The 10,675-nt window shown below is 44.3% G+C and overlaps 1 long non-coding RNA gene across 2 annotated transcripts in view; it reads left to right on the top strand.

The window, feature by feature from the left end:
• LOC309653601 overlaps window positions 1-7,171 on the top strand; it is a 339,910-nt gene extending 332,739 nt beyond the window's left edge. For both annotated transcript variants that reach the window (XR_014259265.1, XR_014259266.1), the window contains exon 2: window positions 7,057-7,171. This is a non-coding gene — a long non-coding RNA (uncharacterized lncRNA). The remainder of the gene's footprint in view (window positions 1-7,056) is intronic.
• The last annotated feature ends 3,504 nt before the right edge of the window (window positions 7,172-10,675 follow it).

A 10,675-nucleotide genomic window follows, 5' to 3' on the forward strand; every position in this document is an offset into this window, starting at 1 on the left:
TCATCCTCAGGACAAATTGCAACCTGTACGGAACAGGAGGTTAAAGGTGCTGATTCTCCAAGGAGGGAGATTGCTAGTAATGCGGCTGGAATGGCGAACCCGAGCACAAGGACATGAGAAATGAGGTGCGTTTTAGAAACCTTTCCCGATCACACAGTGTACCATCTTCTGGGTTTCTCATGCACGTTTTCGATGTAGGAAGATGCCCTTGAACCTGGAGATTTGGGACCCATGGGATGGGTACCACGCACTATTACTTTAAAGGGTCTGCGTTTGCTCACCCAATCTCACTAAACCTCTCAGCCCCAAGAGTGTCCACCCTTATGTCTCAATCAGCTGTGGGTCTAGATATGGTCAATCCAGGTAGCATAACTGCCCCTGAACGAATTTTGTAAGAATTTCTCTCTCTTTCACTGTCTTTTTTTCACAGGTTTTTAAAAGTAATTGATTTTTATAATGGGGTTTAGCTGCTTTTCACTGCTGTGTTTATGCCACTTTACACCCACTTGACTCACTTACTAAGAGATATCAATACATAGGTTTTAAGATTCTTACTAGTCAGATATATTCTTGGGCCGTGAATAGGGGGTGTTGAGTCCAATTCACTGAGCAAGGAGTAGGTCTTGTCTATTACATATTGGGTTTATGGAACGGTATCTGAGCTAATTTGAAACCCTTGTTTTATGCATCACCCCACCTCACCTTTCCCGTTAAGCAGCCATAGTGTGTTTTCTAAACGTGTGACTCTGTTCTGTTTTGTAATTCAGTTCAAGGGTAGCGGTTTTTACATTCCCTCTATAAGTGATATCTTATGATAAGTGTCTTTTTCTGTGTGACTTATTTCACTTAGAATCGTAGAACCTAAATCCACTCATCATGCTGCTACTAGCCTTATGACGTTGATTTCATGGCTGAGTGATATTCCATTGTACATAAGGACCACAACATCTTTATCCATTTTTCTCTTTCCTGGGATATTTAAGGTGTAACGAAGTTGGAGGTTCTTGTCAACAGAGCAGCCCTAAACTTTGGGGTGCCTGTGTCTTGCTGGTTTTTAATGTTCCCACTTTATACGCCCATGAGTGGAAGTGCCCTATGCTCTCTAAGCTGAGTTTTTTAGATGTTTCAGGACACACCGTACACTTCTCCAGAGTGGCTGTTGGCAATTTACATCCCGCCCATCAGCGTAGCAAGGCTCCCGTTTCTCCATGGCCTGTCCTGCATTTCTGGTTTTGACACTTTATTCAGCATGGCCCTTTTGACCGATGGGAAGCTAGACTTCTTTGTATCGCTGATTTGCCTTTCCAGGTTGCTTGGTTGGCCAAAAAGGGCGTATGCGTTTTTTCCTGAATATATTCAGGAAAAAACGCATACGCCCTTTTTGGCCAAGGGCATCATTGACGAGGTTTTGCCGCTTTTCCTGTGCTTTAAAGGCGATTCGAATCTACCTCCTGAAATCTGTTTCCTGCAATTCTGCCTTGCTTTCAAATCCTCTTCGTTGCCTTCCCTCAATATATTTGTGGACGAGAGTGATCATTTATAAGTCTGCAGGTTTGTGAATTGCAGTGCCCCTGAGCTCCATTTTTCAACTCGCTTTCTTGGGAGCTGGCCGCAAAAGCGCAGGATTGCTTCAGGCCCTATTCTGGTCCCGGACGGCAGGCTGAGCCTGTGGTTAATTCTTCTTCCTGATGGGAAAATATAGTGACCTGTGCCTGTCCCAACACCTAGAGCTAGTCTCTCATTGTTTTCCCCTCTTCCCGTTCATCCTCAGGACAAATTGCAACCTGTACGGAACAGGGGGTTAAAGGTGATGATTTTCCAAGGAGGGAGGTTGCTAGTAAAGCGGCTGGAATGGCGGACCTGAGCACAAGGAGATGAGAAATGAGGTGCGTTTTAGAAACGTTTCTCGATCACACGGTGTACCATCTTCTGGGTTTCTCATGCCTGTTTTCGATGTAGGAAGATGCCCTTGAACCTGGAGATTTGGGACCCATGGGATGGGTACCACGGAGTATTACTTTAAAGGGTCTGCGTTTCCTCACCCAACCTCACCAAACCTCTCAGCCCCAAGAGTGTTCACCCTTATGACTCAATGAGCTGTGGGTCTAGATATGGTCAATCCAGGTAGCATCACTGCCCCTAAACGAATTTTGTAAGAATTTCTCTCTCTTTCACTGTCTTTTTTTCACAGGTTTTTAAAAGTAATTGATTTTTATAATGGGGTTTAGCTGCTTTTCACTGCTGTGTTTATTCCACTTTACACCCACTTGACTCACTTACAGAGAGATATCAATACATAGGTTTTAAGATTCTTACTAGTCAGATATATTCTTGGGCCGTGAATAGGGGGTGTTGAGTCCAATTCACTGAGCAAGGAGTAGGTCTTGTCTATTACATATTGGGTTTATGGAACGGTATCTGAGCTAATTTGAAACCCTTGTTTTATGCATCACCCCACCTCACCTTTCCCGTTAAGCAGCCATAGTGTGTTTTCTAAACGTGTGACTCTGTTCTGTTTTGTAATTCAGTTCAAGGGTAGCGGTTTTTACATTCCCTCTATAAGTGATATCTTATGATAAGTGTCTTTTTCTGTGTGACTTATTTCACTTAGAATCGTAGTACCTAAATCCACTCATCATGCTGCTACTAGCCTTATGACGTTGATTTCATGGCTGAGTGATATTCCATTGTACATAAGGACCACAACATCTTTATCCATTTTTCTCTTTCCTGGGATATTTAAGGTGTAACGAAGTTGGAGGTTCTTGTCAACAGAGCAGCCCTAAACTTTGGTGTGCCTGTGTCTTGCTGATTTTTAGTTTTCCCAATTTATACGCGCATGAGTGGAAGTGCCCTATGCTCTCTAAGCTGAGTTTTTTAGATGTTTCAGGACACACCGTACACTTCTCCAGAGTCGCTGTTGGCAATTTACATCCCGCCCATCAGCGTAGCAAGGCTCCCGTTTCTCCTTGGCCTGTCCTGCATTTCTGGTTTTGACACTTTATTCAGCATGGCCCTTTTGACCGATGGGAAGCGAGACTTCTTTGTAGCGCTGATTTGCCTTTCCAGGTTGCTTGCTTGGCCAAAAAGGGCGTATGCGTTTTTTCCTAAATATATTCAGGAAAGAACGCAAACGCCCTTTTTGGCCAAGGGCATCATTGTCGAGGTTTTGCCGCTTTTCCTGTGCTTTAAAGGCGATTCGAATCTCCCTCCTGAAATCTGTTTCCTGCAATTCTGCCTTGCTTTCAAATCCTCTTCGTTGCCTTCCCTCAATATATTTGTGTACGAGAGTGGTCATTTATAAGTCTGCAGGTTTGTGAATTGCAGTGCCCCTGAGCTCCATTTTTCAACTCGCTTTCTTGGGAGCTGGCCGCAAAAGCGCAGGATTGCTTCAGGCCCTATTCTGGTTCCGGGCGGCAGGCTGAGCCTTTGCTTAATTCTTCTTCCTGATGGGAAAATAGAGTGACCTTTGCCTGTCCCAACACCTAGAGCTAGACTCTCATTGTTTCGCCCTTTTCCCGTTCATCCTCAGGACAAATTGCAACCTGTACGGAACAGGAGGTTAAAGGTGCTGATTCTCCAATGAGGGAGACTGCTAGTAAAGCAGCTGGAATGGCGAATTCGAGCACAAGGAGATGAGAAATGAGGTGCGTTTTAGAAACCTTTCCCGATCACACAGTGTGCCATCTTCTGGGTTTCTCATGCATGTTTTCGATGTAGGAAGATGCCCTTGAACCTGGAGATTTGGGACCCATGGGATGGGTACCACGCAATATTACTTTAAAGGGTCTGCGTTTCCTCACCCAACCTCAGCAAACCTCTCAGCCCCAAGAGTGTCCACCCTTATGTCTCAATCAGCTGTGGGTCTAGATATGGTCAATCCAGGTAGCATCACTGCCCCTAAACGAATTTTGTAAGAATTTCTCTCTCTTTCACTGTCTTTTTTTCACAGGTTTTTAAAAGTAATTGATTTTTATAATGGGGTTTAGCTGCTTTTCACTGCTGTGTTTATGTCACTTTACACCCACTTGACTCACTTACAGAGAGATATCAATACATAGGTTTTAAGATTCTTACTAGTCAGATATATTCTTGGGCCGTGAATAGGGGGTTTTGAGTCCAATTCACTGAGCAAGGAGTAGGTCTTGTCTAGTACATATTGGGTTTATGGAACGGTATCTGAGCTAATTTGAAACCCTTGTTTTATGCATCACCCCACCTCACCTTTCCCGTTAAGCAGCCATAGTGTGTTTTCTAAACGTGTGACTCTGTTCTGTTTTGTAATTCAGTTCAAGGGTAGCGGTTTTTACATTCCCTCTATAAGTGATATCTTATGATAAGTGTCTTTTTCTGTGTGACTTATTTCACTTAGAATCGTCGTACCTAAATCCACTCATCATGCTGCTACTAGCCTTATGACGTTGATTTCATGGCTGAGTGATATTCCATTGTACATAAGGACCACAACATCTTTATCCATTTTTCTCTTTCCTGGGATATTTAAGGTGTAACGAAGTTGGAGGTTCTTGTCAACAGAGCAGCCCTAAACTTTGGGGTGCCTGTGTCTTGCTTGTTTTTAATTTTCCCACCTTATACGCCCATGAGTGGAAGTGCCCTATGCTCTCTAAGCTGAGTTTTTTAGATGTTTCAGGAAACACCGTACACTTCTCCAGAGTGGCTGTTGGCAATTTACATCCCGCCCATCAGCGTAGCAAGGCTCCCGTTTCTCCATGGCCTGTCCTGCATTTCTGGTTTTGACACTTTATTCAGCATGGCCCTTTTGACCGATGGGAAGTGAGACTTCTTTGTATCGCTGATTTGCCTTTCCAGGTTGCTTGGTTGGCCAAAAAGGGCGTATGCGTTTTTTCCTGAATATATTCAGGAAAAAACGCATACGCCCTTTTTGGCCAAGGGCATCATTGACGAGGTTTTGCCGCTTTTCCTGTGCTTTAAAGGCGATTCGAATCTCCCTCCTGAAATCTGTTTCCTGCAATTCTGCCTTGCTTTCAAATCCTCTTCGTTGCCTTCCCTCAATATATTTGTGGACGAGAGTGATCATTTATAAGTCTGCAGGTTTGTGAATTGCAGTGCCCCTGGGCTCCATTTTTCAACTCGCTTTCTTGGGAGCTGGCCGCAAAAGCGCAGGATTGCTTCAGGCCCTATTCTGGTCCCGGGCGGAAGGCTGAGCCTGTGCTTAATTCTTCTTCCTGATGGGAAAATAGAGTGACCTGTGCCTGTCCCAACACCTAGAGCTAGTCTCTCATTGGTTCCCACTTCTTCCCGTTCATCCTCAGGACAAATTGCAACCTGTACGGAACAGGAGGTTAAAGGTGCTGATTCTCCAAGGAGGGAGATTGCTAGTAATGCGGCTGGAATGGCGAACCCGAGCACAAGGACATGAGAAATGAGGTGCGTTTTAGAAACCTTTCTCGATCACAAAGTGTACCATCTTCTGGGTTTCTCATGCATGTTTTCGATGTAGGAAGATGCCCTTGAACCTGGAGATTTGGGACCCATGGGATGGGTACCACGCAGTATTACTTTAAAGGGTCTGCGTTTCCTCACCCAACCTCACCAAACCTCTCAGCCCCAAGAGTGTCCACCCTTATGTCTCAATGAGCTGTGGGTCTAGATATGGTCATTCCAGGTAGCATAACTGCCCCTAAACGAATTTTGTAAGAATTTCTCTCTCTTTCACTGTCTTTTTTTCACAGGTTTTTAAAAGTAATTGATTTTTATAATGGGGTTTAGCAGCTATTCAATGCTGTGTTTATGTCACTTTACACCCACATGACTCACTTACAGATAGATATCAATACATAGGTTTTAAGATTCTTACTAGTCAGATATATTCTTGGGCCGTGAATAGGGGGTTTTGAGTCCAATTCACTGAGCAAGGAGTAGGTCTTGTCTAGTACATATTGGGTTTATGGAACGGTATCTGAGCTAATTTGAAACCCTTGTTTTATGCATCACCCCACCTCACCTTTCCCGTTAAGCAGCCATAGTGTGTTTTCTAAACGTGTGACTCTGTTCTGTTTTGTAATTCAGTTCAAGGGTAGCGGTTTTTACATTCCCTCTATAAGTGATATCTTATGATAAGTGTCTTTTTCTGTGTGACTTATTTCACTTAGAATCGTCGTACCTAAATCCACTCATCATGCTGCTACTAGCCTTATGACGTTGATTTCATGGCTGAGTGATATTCCATTGTACATAAGGACCACAACATCTTTATCCATTTTTCTCTTTCCTGGGATATTTAAGGTGTAACGAAGTTGGAGGTTCTTGTCAACAGAGCAGCCCTAAACTTTGGGGTGCCTGTGTCTTGCTTGTTTTTAATTTTCCCACGTTATACGCCCATGAGTGGAAGTGCCCTATGCTCTCTAAGCTGAGTTTTTTAGATGTTTCAGGAAAAACCGTACACTTCTCCAGAGTGGCTGTTGGCAATTTACATCCCGCCCATCAGCGTAGCAAGGCTCCCGTTTCTCCATGGCCTGTCCTGCATTTCTGGTTTTGACACTTTATTCAGCATGGCCCTTTTGACCGATGGGAAGTGACACTTCTTTGTAGCGCTGATTTGCCTTTCCAGGTTGCTTGGTTGGCCAAAAAGGGCGTATGCGTTTTTTCCTGAATATATTCAGGAAAAAACGCATACGCCCTTTTTGGCCAAGGGCATCATTGACGAGGTTTTGCCGCTTTTCCTGTGCTTTAAAGGCGATTCGAATCTCCCTCCTGAAATCTGTTTCCTGCAATTCTGCCTTGCTTTCAAATCCTCTTCGTTGCCTTCCCTCAATATATTTGTGGACGAGAGTGATCATTTATAAGTCTGCAGGTTTGTGAATTGCAGTGCCCCTGGGCTCCATTTTTCAACTCGCTTTCTTGGGAGCTGGCCGCAAAAGCGCAGGATTGCTTCAGGCCCTATTCTGGTCCCGGGCGGAAGGCTGAGCCTGTGCTTAATTCTTCTTCCTGATGGGAAAATAGAGTGAACTGTGCCTGTCCCAACACCTAGAGCTAGTCTCTCATTGGTTCCCACTTCTTCCCGTTCATCCTGAGGACAAATTGCAACCTGTACGGAACAGGAGGTTAAAGGTGCTGATTCTCCAAGGAGGGAGATTGCTAGTAATGCGGCTGGAATGGCGAACCCGAGCACAAGGACATGAGAAATGAGGTGCGTTTTAGAAACCTTTCCCGATCACACAGTGTACCATCTTCTGGGTTTCTCATGCATGTTTTCGATGTAGGAAGATGCCCTTGAACCTGGAGATTTGGGACCCATGGGATGGGTACCACGCAGTATTACTTTAAAGGGTCTGCGTTTCCTCACCCAACCTCACCAAACCTCTCAGCCCCAAGGGTGTCCACCCTTATGTCTCAATCAGCTGTGGGTCTAGATATGGTCAATCCAGGTAGCATAACTGCCCCTAAACGAATTTTGTAAGAATTTCTCTCTCTTTCACTGTCTTTTTTTCACAGGTTTTTAAAAGTAATTGATTTTTATAATGGGGTTTAGCTGTTTTTCAATGCTGTGTTTATGTCACTTTACACCCACATGACTCACTTACAGAGAGATATCAATACATAACTTTTAAGATTCTTACTAGTCAGATATATTCTTGGGCCGTGAATAGGGGGTTTTGAGTCCAATTCACTGAGCAAGGAGTAGGTCTTGTCTAGTACATATTGGGTTTATGGAACGGTATCTGAGCTAATTTGAAACCCTTGTTTTATGCATCACCCCACCTCACCTTTCCCGTTAAGCAGCCATAGTGTGTTTTCTAAACGTGTGACTCTGTTCTGTTTTGTAATTCAGTTCAAGGGTAGCGGTTTTTACTTTCCCTCTATAAGTGATATCTTATGATAAGTGTCTTTTTCTGTGTGACTTATTTCACTTAGAATCGTCGTACCTAAATCCACTCATCATGCTGCTACTAGCCTTATGACGTTGATTTCATGGCTGAGTGATATTCCATTGTACATAAGGACCACAACATCTTTATCCATTTTTCTCTTTCCTGGGATATTTAAGGTGTAACGAAGTTGTAGGTTCTTGTCAACAGAGCAGCCCTAAACTTTGGGGTGCCTGTGTCTTGCTTGTTTTTAATTTTCCCACGTTATACGCCCATGAGTGGAAGTGTCCTATGCTCTCTAAGCTGAGTTTTTTAGATGTTTCAGGACACACCGTACACTTCTCCAGAGTGGCTGTTGGCAATTTACATCCCGCCCATCAGCGTAGCAAGGCTCCCGTTTCTCCATGGCCTGTCCTGCATTTCTGGTTTTGACACTTTATTCAGCATGGCCCTTTTGACCGATGGGAAGTGACACTTCTTTGTAGCGCTGATTTGCCTTTCCAGGTTGCTTGGTTGGCCAAAAAGGGCGTATGCGTTTTTTCCTGAATATATTCAGGAAAAAACGCATACGCCCTTTTTGGCCAAGGGCATCATTGACGAGGTTTTGCCGCTTTTCCTGTGCTTTAAAGGCGATTCGAATCTCCCTCCTGAAATGTGTTTCCTGCAATTCTGCCTTGCTTTCAAATCCTCTTCGTTGCCTTCCCTCAATATATTTGTGGACGAGAGTGATCATTTATAAGTCTGCAGGTTTGTGAATTGCAGTGCCCCTGAGCTCCATTTTTCAACTCGCTTTCTTGGGAGCTGGCCGCAAAAGCGCAGGATTGCTTCAGGCCCTATTCTGGTCCCGGGTGGAAGGCTGAGCCTGTGCTTAATTCTTCTTCCTGATGGGAAAATAGAGTGACCTGTGCCTGTCCCAACACCTAGAGCTAGTCTCTCATTGGTTCCCACTTCTTCCCGTTCATCCTCAGGACAAATTGCAACCTGTACGGAACAGGAGGTTAAAGGTGCTGATTCTCCAAGGAGGGAGATTGCTAGTAATGCGGCTGGAATGGCGAACCCGAGCACAAGGACATGAGAAATGAGGTGCGTTTTAGAAACCTTTCCCGATCACAAAGTGTACCATCTTCTGGGTTTCTCATGCATGTTTTCGATGTAGGAAGATGCCCTTGAACCTGGAGATTTGGGACCCATGGGATGGGTACCACGCAGTATTACTTTAAAGGGTCTGCGTTTCCTCACCCAACCTCACCAAACCTCTCAGCCCCAAGAGTGTCCACCCTTATGTCTCAATGAGCTGTGGGTCTAGATATGGTCATTCCAGGTAGCATAACTGCCCCTAAACGAATTTTGTAAGAATTTCTCTCTCTTTCACTGTCTTTTTTTCACAGGTTTTTAAAAGTAATTGATTTTTATAATGGGGTTTAGCAGCTATTCAATGCTGTGTTTATGTCACTTTACACCCACATGACTCACTTACAGATAGATATCAATACATAGGTTTTAAGATTCTTACTAGTCAGATATATTCTTGGGCCGTGAATAGGGGGTTTTGAGTCCAATTCACTGAGCAAGGAGTAGGTCTTGTCTAGTACATATTGGGTTTATGGAACGGTATCTGAGCTAATTTGAAACCCTTGTTTTATGCATCACCCCACCTCACCTTTCCCGTTAAGCAGCCATAGTGTGTTTTCTAAACGTGTGACTCTGTTCTGTTTTGTAATTCAGTTCAAGGGTAGCGGTTTTTACATTCCCTCTATAAGTGATATCTTATGATAAGTGTCTTTTTCTGTGTGACTTATTTCACTTAGAATCGTCGTACCTAAATCCACTCATCATGCTGCTACTAGCCTTATGACGTTGATTTCATGGCTGAGTGATATTCCATTGTACATAAGGACCACAACATCTTTATCCATTTTTCTCTTTCCTGGGATATTTAAGGTGTAACGAAGTTGGAGGTACTTGTCAACAGAGCAGCCCTAAACTTTGGGGTGCCTGTGTCTTGCTTGTTTTTAATTTTCCCACGTTATACGCCCATGAGTGGAAGTGCCCTATGCTCTCTAAGCTGAGTTTTTTAGATGTTTCAGGAAAAACCGTACACTTCTCCAGAGTGGCTGTTGGCAATTTACATCCCGCCCATCAGCGTAGCAAGGCTCCCGTTTCTCCATGGCCTGTCCTGCATTTCTGGTTTTGACACTTTATTCAGCATGGCCCTTTTGACCGATGGGAAGTGACACTTCTTTGTAGCGCTGATTTGCCTTTCCAGGTTGCATGGTTGGCCAAAAAGGGCGTATGCGTTTTTTCCTGAATATATTCAGGAAAAAACGCATACGCCCTTTTTGGCCAAGGGCATCATTGACGAGGTTTTGCCGCTTTTCCTGTGCTTTAAAGGCGATTCGAATCTCCCTCCTGAAATCTGTTTCCTGCAATTCTGCCTTGCTTTCAAATCCTCTTCGTTGCCTTCCCTCAATATATTTGTGGACGAGAGTGATCATTTATAAGTCTGCAGGTTTGTGAATTGCAGTGCCCCTGGGCTCCATTTTTCAACTCGCTTTCTTGGGAGCTGGCCGCAAAAGCGCAGGATTGCTTCAGGCCCTATTCTGGTCCCGGGCGGAAGGCTGAGCCTGTGCTTAATTCTTCTTCCTGATGGGAAAATAGAGTGACCTGTGCCTGTCCCAACACCTAGAGCTAGTCTCTCATTGGTTCCCACTTCTTCCCGTTCATCCTCAGGACAAATTGCAACCTGTACGGAACAGGAGGTTAAAGGTGCTGATTCTCCAAGGAGGGAGATTGCTAGTAATGCGGCTGGAATGGCGAACCCGAGC

This window comes from Balaenoptera physalus, assembly GCF_965194825.1.
Source record: "Balaenoptera physalus genome assembly, contig: HAP1_SCAFFOLD_656, whole genome shotgun sequence".
NCBI classification, from domain to species: Eukaryota; Metazoa; Chordata; class Mammalia; order Artiodactyla; family Balaenopteridae; genus Balaenoptera; species Balaenoptera physalus.